Here is a 10,846-nt window from a genome sequence, read left to right on the forward strand (position 1 = left end):
CGTTTTCACTCGAATGCTTTTTGATTTCTAAAATGTATGTTTACACTTGCACTGAACACAAATAAAATTTAAATTCATTTTACTTCTGGCTTTGTCTTTTTTTTCGGAGAATGTATTTTTAAAAATTTGGTTGCTTTCAGATTGTGTTACCTAAAAAATGTAAATATCTTAGGGAAATTGAAACAAAAAGAGTTGCTGTCTAAGTTTTTAATTACTAATTAACATTTCAACTTATTCTAATTCATTATAATAATGAATTTGTTTATGTATTAAGTGAATTAAAGTTCATTAGTATTAAACAGATCTCACCGGGGGCTGGTCTTGGAGATGGGCTTCTGCGATTGGGTCATGTCATGTCAATCATATAAAGACAACCCTTAAGAAGTGCGTCATTTTTGGGGGTGTGGTGATTTGATTGACGGGTCTTTCAACCAATCAGAATAGAGAAAATGGGGTTTTATGCCATAACTGAAGTGGTGCTTCAAACTGACCAATCACCTGAGAGCAAAAATCTTGGAGGTGGGCTCTCATTCAGACATTTTGATTGGCTGGTGTGACGTCATCATTTGGTGACACCCTCTCATGAATAATGCGACACTCCCCTTATTCAATTTTGCGACACGCCCCTTCGTTAACCACGCCCCTCATGAATATGCATCGTGGGCGGTTCTCGTTCACCATTTTGTTTGGTTTTGTTTGTGGTAGAAATAATGTTACGAAGGAAAGAAGAAGAAAGTAAGACAGAAATCAAAATTCTTTATTAAATTTTGCAAGCATACAAATCAAAGACAGTTGGCAACAGTGAAACAAAAAAAAAAACAGTGAGTTACAGAATCACAAGTAATGGTGTCCGGGGTGACGAGTTCCTGTCCAGCGCCAGCAGTCTGGTCAGTGCGCGATGGGTCCTGTGCGGGCGGCAGGGACAGCAGCCAGGGGAGACCTGAAACACAAGACAAGCAGGTAAGAGCTCGGAGTTCAGCACTGAGCAGCATCGCAGCGACAGTCATCAGACAGGAGTGAGGAGCTGCGCTGGCGGAGGGGCTCAGGGAATCACTCGGCAGTACAGCGCAGCTCGCTTTGCGGAACACGGGCTCGTCCCACTGTCGGGAAAATGAATTTGGAATAAAAAGCACTCAAGACCTCCAGACCGTATCCTTACTCTCACGGGAAATGCTCACCCGCTTTAATTTCGGTTCACATTTAGGAACGATATGAAGATTTATTCATTTCAACGTTCAATCACTCAAGTTCAATCGGTCAAGTTGACCAAGACGCGGTTTGTTCACATCGCGCTGCAGCGCCGACAGAGACGCGGTCTGTTTGTCCGAGCTCGGTTGTGGTTTTTAAACTTTACTCTCACCCGTATATTGCTTTTATATTTTAACTCGTTCTAGGTTTGTCTTGGCTTTTTAAAAAGAACGTACCGCTCTAAGGAATCTGTATATGCCGGGGTCATGCAGAGCGAGGTGTGCTGTATAGTTCTGCCATCACATCTGTCCCGGGACAGTGCGGGATATTGAGCACTAGATCACGGAATGGGCTCTAGCCTGTGGTACAGTTGAAACCGAGTGCAGAACACTCCACTGAACAGGGTGTCACTACTAATCAAGTGCTTCCCATAACTAGATCTAGTTCTCAGTTTGCCCCTGAGCACAGGTCCCTCAGTTCCACAGCAAATCATGTCAACCCCCTGCACTGTTAAATACAGCAAGACTCGTCCTAGATCTGCACCCAGTACCCCAGCAATGAGCCACAACTTTACAGTCAAGCAATATTTATTCATGAACAAGAGACAACGAATAACAAACAGAATAAAACATACAATTTATTTTTGGAATTGCATACATTTGATCATATTCAAGCACAGCCAGTTAAATGCTGTAATTTCAAGTGACAGTAAAGACTGGGGAACATGTGGGTGAAGCTGCCTTTGAGACAATAACTGCCTGCAATCTGGACACAGTCAGCTCAATATTCTTAGCATCCTCCTCTCTGCAGCTACCAAGTTGTCTATTCTTGTGGTTTTGATTTTCTTCAGCCTGTAAAATGCTGCTCAGGAGGATTTAAATGTGGAGACTGGCCTGGCCAGTAAAAGACTGTCCACGGTTTCCTCCTGACTGAGCTGTTCCTGCAGAAGACAGTGAGGTGTAGCTGACAAGCCCAGCAACAAGTTCAGTGTTCTGGTTTTAAATCTTAAATGATTGAGAATAATAGTATTGATACAGAAACAAGTATATAAGATGGAGTTCTAGACAAGTACAGAATATGCTTGATGAATTGTACATGTCAGACTTCCATATTAATGCTGATTACTCCAGTGCTGCAGCTGTAGTGAAGGAGTGTCAGTGTGATGTCAGGGTGTGAGGATTTAGCCAACTCACCCTGTAAATCAGATTCTCCTCAATTTGAAAATCATAATCTTAGACCTCTGAGAGTGTGGATGAACACCAGGAGGCAGCAGGAATAGTGGTGAATTAATCCTCATCGTGTCATATGGTCTGACTCACTGGGGCACATTCTTCATGTTACGTGCATTTCATAGCATAAAACAGTAAATGAGCTCACTGTACTCTGCGTCATCAATTAAGATAAGGTATCGCCTGTTCTTGAGATGCTTTTACTTTGTAACATGCTAAAGTAGTGACTTTGAGTTGGATTGAGATCTGCAGACACACTTGACCAGTTTCTATTTTCTCCTGATGAGCTCTTTGGCTGCACTGACTGGATGCTTTGGGTCATTGTCATGCTGCATGGTGCAGCACTGTCCAATAAATATGGAAGCCTTTTCTGCTTCATCAGAGACCCTGTTTCTGTAAACTTCAGAAATCCCTCTGCTGCCGCCATCATTAGCTACATCCTCAAGGAAGATGAGTGAGCCAGTCTGAGACATTCCTGCATCCCCAGGCCATGACATTCCCTCCACCAGGCTTCAGCAAGCGCTCAGAGGACAGAGATGACAGGTTCAAGTGTGGAGAAAGAAAGGAGCTGCAGATGCTCCAGAGAACAGCACCTCCTGTGAGAGTCATGGCCTGGGGAGATCAGGAGGAGACTCCTTCACCTGTCTGTCTCCATCAGCACTAGCGTACTGGATCACTGAAGCTCAAACCTGAAGGCTGTGGACTCAGAGCTGAGAGCTCCAGCAACACCTCAATGTCCTCTGCGCTCCCTCTGAGCTCACATGAAGATCACATGTACAGCAGTAGGATTAGAGGTGGTGTTAGTTAGGGACCATACATGTCATCTACATCTCAGCTCAGAGGACACACATCAAATATTCAGGTGCTGTAGCTTTGAGTCAGTCTACAATGCAACCAAGGAGGTCATCAGGAGAATAACTGTGGAAACACCTTAACTTGTTGGGTCTAATGCCTAACTTTCAACCCTATTGCCAGAAGGAAAAACAATTGAAGTATGATCACCTGAAGACTAAATAAGAACTCAATTGCAACAGCAAAGCATCTCAGATGATTACAGAGGGCAGTGAGCTCAATGGGTCTCAGACCTCTTAGAGGGATATACAAGCACATACTTTTCTACACTCTGAAATGTACTTAAAGTGAATGTGTCCCAGTAACTTCAAAATAGAAAGCTGAACATTTTTTATTCCAATATGATCAAATGTATGCAGAGAATTACCACAATAAAACCAGGATAATATTTCTGTTCTGATCACAAGAACAAATTGCTTGACTGTGAAGTTGACTCATTGCAGTACTGATGGAGGACACTGTACCTTTCCAATGAAAACCTGCATTTTCAAGTGTCCCACAGTATCAATACACCCTTGACCGGAGGGGCTGACTGACAGGGCCAGTGACATGAATTAATGTGCTTTGTTCATATTCTGGGCTGTTAGAATTCTTCCACTGGACCATGAAAAAGATCTGAGTGTCTTTGGGTGGGAGTGCAGCTGAGGCTGTTGGTGAAAGGAGATTGTTCAGCTGTAGGAAAAACCTGCCTGTTTGAATGTGCTCAGAGTGGAGAGGAGTGTCAGTGTGGAGCTGCAGAGAAACAAGTAGGGGAGAATTCCACACCAAGAAGAACATTTATTCTGGCTCTGGAGTTTTCTTCTTGTGTGAGACAACAGCTCCAATTGTCCTTAACACTGTCACTGTAGAGTCCTGATATTTGAATCATATTCACATACTAACTGCAGGATTCAGACTGACTCCCCATCATCAGAAAACATGTCCTTCCCCTGCAACAGTCGAGTTCACTCCAACACAAGCGCAGGAGAGCTGCTGTGTGGTTTGGATGCTGTCAGAAAGCAGGCGAGGGGCAGGAACCATTAACATTCATCACAGGAGAGTGTATAAACCAGAGAAATTAAACTGGTTTAGTAATGAGTGCTGCGAATGAGGTTTATTGACTGTTTGGGCAGGATGTGGTGAGGTAATGGGTTGAGCACAGGTGTAGAAGTGATTGCTTTCAGTCTCAGAGCCTCTTCAGACTCCTGTTCCGTCTCAAGGTGTCCTGTTTCTCTGCAGCCTGATGGCCTCCCAACACACAGACAACTCCACAGCCAGAACCAGTTTCTTGTTTCCTTTCCAGAGTGGAGGAGACACCTGCTTGTTCCTTATTTGTGTTCCCTGTGAGCAGTGTTGCCTTGAGGTGAATAAAGAGCATGAGTGGGCAGTGTAGTGTCACTGTGGGAGCCCATCCTGTCTCAGGGTATTGTAGTGTGAAGGTGGGACCTTGATACTGGAATCAGAGCTACTTGCAGCCTCTCCAGTCCACTGCATTACAGTGTAGCTGCACCCAGTGCTGTTGAATTGATAATTAGCAGGATCAGCAGTAATTAAGCAGCTGGTTGAGTCAGATTATTGCAGTGGAGTGCACTGGAAGGGCTGCAAGCCCAGTAGCTCAGACTAAAACCTATTTTTAACATCAGATTAGATTTAATTTTTTGTTTAACTGTCCCTGTTAGGGAATTTGTGGTCTCTCGTGTCCCTGTTTGAAAACTCGCTGTTTAGCAGCAGACACGAGCAGCTCCGGGATCCGCCGCCCCTATTGGCCGAGTCTGAATGAGAAGGCAGGTGCGGTCAGTCTGCAATTAGACTTCAATCCGCGGCTGTTTAGCGGTTCCGACGCCCGAGTCGCTTCTTTGTCTTTAAATAGCGAGTTTGCAAACAAAGAAAGTTTCTTAAATTTACCGTTTAGCTGGAGCAGGATCCTGGGCGACGGCTGTGGGTTTTTCTCGGTCCGAGTGGGAAATGTTATAAGATGGGGCTTGAAAGGTAATGAATTTCGAAACTTACTTTTGTCCGAGCTGCCGGACGGGCTGTAGCTCCCACCTGAAGAAGGCTCCACGGCTGAAACGTGTTTTCTTTCTTTTTTCAGCAGGGAATAAACTTTTTACTTGGTCCTTTGCAGCCTACGCATGCTGACGCAGCTCCCCACCTGGACTTGTGGCTTCGACTCTGCGGAGAGAATCGTGGTATTAAAATCGTGCTTCAGCTTCTTTAAACTGCTACTTTCGTATTTTGTATCTTTACCTGCACAAAACGCTTTGTATTCCAGACTTCTGCAGGATCCTGGCGCGGCTTTGGGCTTTAAACGGCGGCTGTCGGGTCCTTCTCGGCGTGGAGACCTGAGCGCAGACCCACCCGTGTACCGAGTGACCGGAGCTCCGCGGCGGATTCACAGGCGAGTCCGAGTCTCTTCTTCCTAGAGGCCGAGAGAGACCCGGTCAGGAAAGCGCAGCTTCAGGACTCGTTTAGGACTGAAAACCACTTTCACAGGGGCTTCGTCTCTTACCGGTATCGACTCACTGTGCAGCTGCAGGTCCGGCTGGGTTTTCTTTCTCCGGAGCCGGTTTGCATGAAGACGCGCCGACCGCTCCGTTTAGCTTGAACTGGGGGAAACTGGTAACTCGAGTTACTGGTAACTGACCGCAGGAAACTGGAGCCCAGCCGTGTGAGACCCGGAGTGAAAACCGAAACCCCGGGTGTGAGGAGAGAGAGAGAGAGAGAAACCGCTTACCTTGCTCTCGAAACGCCGGCTGTCCTGTTGTAAAGGTTAAAGCGAGAGAGTTAAAAAACATTTAAAATGCATTTCTCGTAGAAAAAGTTACTGCTTTTGTCAAAACCTGTAAGAAAAATTTAATGCATGTTTTTTTTTTCCCCGGCAGCCGAGCAAAGCGCCTGTACCGGGAGAGCAGCGGGGTACCAGCCGCCTCTCTCCCAGCCAGCGAGCCGCCGGAGTCCCCCCACCTCCCCTGACCCCAGCCTGCACGGGCCTGGAGCACAGACCCGCCCCTATTTATAATGTGAACCCCTGATGAGCGCGAAAAGGACAACAAAGGTAGCAAATTAAGAGACACCGGGGACCGAGATGGAAATGTGTGGATACCTGCTTAATAACACTGCTGTATAGTGTAATTGTTTCATGCTTTATATCCTTATTTGCTGTAATAAACTGCTTTGAGTGTTAATTGATTAATTGATTATTCTGGGGTGTGGGAGGGTGGGGTACAGGGGTGTAGAGAACCGTGAATCGGGTTGAATTGAGCGGTACGGCCGCGGGGCACCGGGCTGTCGTGGTCGGGGAGTCGGGAGCCGCTGGTCTGTGGCCTAGACTGCAGCTTCCATCCCCGGCCTCGATTAGAGCCCCGCCGCCCGAGGACAGTCGCAGCCCGGTAGGTGAAGGATGACGCTCCGCGCTGCTGAAGGAACGCGTCCCGTCACCATGGTGACTGAGACGGGGTGTGGCTGGGCTTAAGGGCGGGGTTCAGTATGAATAGTGTCCAATCAGCGTGTGGAAGAGGTGGGTGTAAGAACAGCCAATCAGAAGAGTGCATGTTCAGCTCGAGAGAAAAATATCGGTCGAGCCAGGCGGGTTTCGAACCCGGGGCTCCGGGGTGAAGACACGTAAGAGTCAGGGTTTAACAAAGTGAGCTATATACTCCGAAATTGGAGTACCTCCGCGGTCATACTTATCTGGCAAAATTTCGGTAAACGAAAAATATCGAAAAAAATAAAAAGGTATCCCTCCTGTTCTTGCAATTCTAAAAGAAGTATCTCTGCTCATCTACTGTGTTTCGGGTTTTACAAAAGCTCTTCTTTGGGCTTAAACCCAGGTCTGCACTGACTGCACACTAGTCTGGGGATTTGAACCCGGACTCTCACCCCCCACAGACCAGTGTGCTACACAACGAGCCACAGCGCTGCGCAAAAAATGTCAGCGCCGCCAAACAGAAAAGCTTTAAAACGGCAATTCACTCTCCGGCCCAGAGCAGGACCCCCTTCTGTGAAAAAACACAAAGCAGGGAGCACAGCTGGACTGCAGGAGCCACTGCACACCTGCAGCTCAGATAAAGTGAATTGATGATGTTTGTGAAGATGGAGGAGAGTTGGAGCTGCGCTGAATCCTGCAGTGATCTGGAGCTGCTGTGATCCTGCACAGTGTTCAGAGGGGCTGTCAGTCCTGCCTGTTGCACAGGACTCTGCTTCTCTGTGAAAGGTGTTGCAGTGAGTCAGTGTGACTCCATCTGTGTGTATTGAGCAGCTCTGAATTTGACAGTATGATGGAATTAGACTTGAATTATAACTGTGGACAATCAGGCTTCCCCTTTCCACTGTTCTCCATGAGAATCTCACCCCTCCCAAGGCACAGAGCTCATACAGGAAGTTTCCCCAAAACTTTTCGATATAATAACTAGCAGAGAACTTTCTCATCACCACGAAGACCACAGTTTCTTTCACAGACACTGGAAATAAAACCCAAGAGCATGGAAGAGGTGTTCACAACCTGGTGTTTAATTAAAGAACAAAAATAAGAAAAAAAACAAGTGACTAAAAGCTTGCTCAGGAGTGTTTTATTATGTTAAAACAGTACATTAGTGTAGCGAATTATCAGAATGAAGGAGTGAAGGAACAGTCAGCTGATATCGGTGTCCATTCCTGAGGCTGGTACAGATTCTTCAGAGGCCGTCCCTGAGAAAATACTCACAGCAGTGTAGGAGCAGCTCAGACAGAGGGATCAAAGAGCACAACACAGTTTACTACAACAGAGACCATCTCCTTTCAACACAACTGACAACACTATTCCACATCACGATAGCAGTTATAACAATGAGACAATACAAACAACACACAGCAAACTGAAGAGATCCAGCAGAGATTGACTAAGATCTGTACAGGTATATATATATAAAGCAACATATATTTAACAGATATTCAAAACATTGTCTCTGTCTATAAATATTCAATAACATTGCTGGAAAATGTAACATTTAAAATGATGTTTAGGGAATTAATTTTAAATAAAGATTAAATCAGAATCTGTATTCTCTCTTTATCTATTCTAGGGCTGAGAAAAATCAATATTATAATGTAATAACTAAATCAACACATAATCTCTGTCTTCTAGATCTCTCATGGACACAGTATAGAGCTATAGAGGAGAGAGACTGGAGCTAAACCCGCTGGTTACTGGTTTAACTGGACCAAACAAACACCTTTTCCCAGCTCTTCAGCTGCTGCTGATCAAAACCACCTGGATCATCTGCAGAGACACACTGACCCCTCCAGGGCCAGGACTGGACAGCCCTGCTGCAGACACACACACTGACCCCTCCAGGACTGGACTGGACAGCCCCGTTGCAGACACACACTGACCCCTCCAGGACTGGACACCTCTTACTTACTTTATTGTCCCAGAGAGGAAAGTGTTTTTGCAGACAGGTAAAAGACACAACACAGTACACAGCACATTTAACACAACAAGAGCCCATTCATAAAATGTACGATGAGAACAAATAAATAAAGTAAAATCTTCCCTCAGTTCTCACAGCTTCTGTTAAAGACGAGCTCTTGTCCTGCCTACCTCCTTCCTCAGGGCTGTGGAGTGGACAATGGACTGTCCAGCTGGTCCTCACGATCCTCATAGCTCAGGGACTCAGCCTTTGGAAAGGTCTGAGCTTCAGTCTTGTTTCTCCAGTAACAGTTAGAAGACGCGCTCTGCCACATGAAGGTCTCACCATCATCGTCTTCTTCATCATCATCTTCATCTGCACGAAGGTTCGCAATCACTGAGGCTCAACGTGTCTGAAGCAGAAATAAAGTTTCCACAGCAACTCGTGTAACATAGCGGCGTGATTGCATGTGTCCAGACGAACAAAATACGAGACAAACAGCAACAGTTTACAGCTACAGCACTAAAAGCCGCCTCGGATTTTTCACAAACAAAGGCGACAACGATTAAATGTCTCCTTTTGCTCAATAATAACTCCTTCCTGTTTCTTAAACGCAGAGGAACAACAACACATTTAAAATTCCCGCCCCTCTCCTAAATCTCGGTGTTTATTGGGCAACTGGACCGAGTCTCGTCTGTAATTGGGGAAACTTACTGTTAATCAGAAATAACTCCCACTGACCAATCGCGACATCGCTGGGCTCAATCCAGGGATCTGATTGGCTGTGGGTCTTCTTATTCATAAACAGAGTACCGACCCTAGTCACATGATCGGGGTGTTTAATACACACCAGACCCTCACTACTGCACTGTAAACCAGCCCTCCATAGACTCGTGTATCACCATCGCCGCCGGCGGACAGTTATCGGAATTGACACCCCCTGCTGTAGCCTGATCAATAGACTTCGTTTTATTTCGAAATCACTGACACTGCGGGCACTCCCGAAGTCCACATATTCAAACGTAAATTGTATTTTTGAAGGACGAGTCACAATAACGACAGTTTTGACTCCTAAACACGTTAATAACATGCTTTACAATATAATTTACATGATTATTTAGTATTATACTCGTCAAACTTTATTTTTTTACAGGACTCCGAAGCATAACCTATATCTAGTAGCCTTGAAAAATAATCTAGGATACACATTTTAATGTTAAATGATTAAGTGAACAATCAATATACGAGAAAGAAAACCCAACGTTCAGCTCACACCTGAAGAAGGCTCGACAGCCGAAACGTTGTTTTCTTCTCTTTTCAGCAAGGAATAAACCTATTACTTGTTCCTTTGCAGCCTAGCATGACGACACGGCTACCCACCTGAACTACTTCAATCGGTTCAAACGTCGACATTTAAAGATGCAGTAACACTGTGAAAAGCGATGTCAGAAGGTGACATTTCACAGTGTGGCCGGCAGGGGGAAAAACTGCTACACGTGTCTATGGAGATTGTTCTAATGAAGCCCTTTTCAGTTTCCAGCTGTGCTCCACTGACCGCGATGTCATCTGTGTCCAGTCCAGCTCCTGGCCCTGAGCCTCAGTGACACCGCAGACACCAGCTCCAGGCCAAGAGTCTCAGACTGACACTCTCACCAGCTCTGAATGAGCCAGCTCTGAAGGTGCCTGAACACTTGTCTCTCTCTCTGATCTTCCTGAACACGTCTTTTCATCAAGCTAACAGGCTCAGTGCCTGAAATCATATTCTCATCACAAATGTTTCACTCGAAGGTCAGTTTTTCAGATTCTGTGTTTGTCTCTTCGAGGAGGCCATTTTGAGAAAAAGCAGGAACGTAGACAACTCCTCCTTCTGACTCTTCCTCATTCAGTATCCTTCCTTCTGTCTCTGTGCGGAGAGGCAGTCCATCGTGATGAGAAAGAGACATTTTTAAAGACGCTGAGACAGTGGGACACCATGGCTGAAGATGTGACCTACGCTGAAATCAAATTCACTAACATACCAGGACAGTGGAGCTATTCCAGCACAGCCAGGATCCCCCCTCATTGAGTACAGACCCCCCACAGCTGCCTCCTACACTGGAACACTGTGAAACTGCTACTGGGGAATTTTGATACTGTCTGTCTTTTACACTGTAGCACTGTGATACTGTCTGTCTGCTACACTGGAACACTGTGATACTGTCTTTTGCACTG

At 45.7% G+C, this 10,846-nt stretch overlaps 2 long non-coding RNA genes across 3 annotated transcripts; both read right to left on the minus strand.

Moving 5' to 3' along the window:
- Nucleotides 1-736: 736 nt before the first annotated feature.
- Nucleotides 737-6,071, minus strand: LOC138224834 (uncharacterized). Its single transcript, XR_011183285.1, has 5 exons — nucleotides 5,983-6,071; nucleotides 5,758-5,864; nucleotides 5,496-5,667; nucleotides 5,259-5,420; nucleotides 737-940 (listed from the first exon to the last, which is right to left on the minus strand). It is a non-coding gene; the product is annotated as an uncharacterized lncRNA (long non-coding RNA).
- Nucleotides 6,072-7,801: 1,730 nt separating this feature from the next.
- On the minus strand, nucleotides 7,802-9,393 carry LOC138224685 (uncharacterized). 2 transcript variants are annotated; one of them, XR_011183127.1, is made up of 3 exons: nucleotides 9,350-9,393; nucleotides 8,827-9,047; nucleotides 7,802-7,934 (listed from the first exon to the last, which is right to left on the minus strand). It is a non-coding gene; the product is annotated as an uncharacterized lncRNA (long non-coding RNA). The 2 variants fall into 2 exon arrangements; XR_011183126.1 differs by having other exon boundaries at nucleotides 7,802-9,047.
- Nucleotides 9,394-10,846: the final 1,453 nt, after the last annotated feature.

Source organism: Lepisosteus oculatus, chromosome 23, assembly GCF_040954835.1.
Source record: "Lepisosteus oculatus isolate fLepOcu1 chromosome 23, fLepOcu1.hap2, whole genome shotgun sequence".
NCBI classification, from domain to species: domain Eukaryota; kingdom Metazoa; phylum Chordata; class Actinopteri; order Semionotiformes; family Lepisosteidae; genus Lepisosteus; species Lepisosteus oculatus.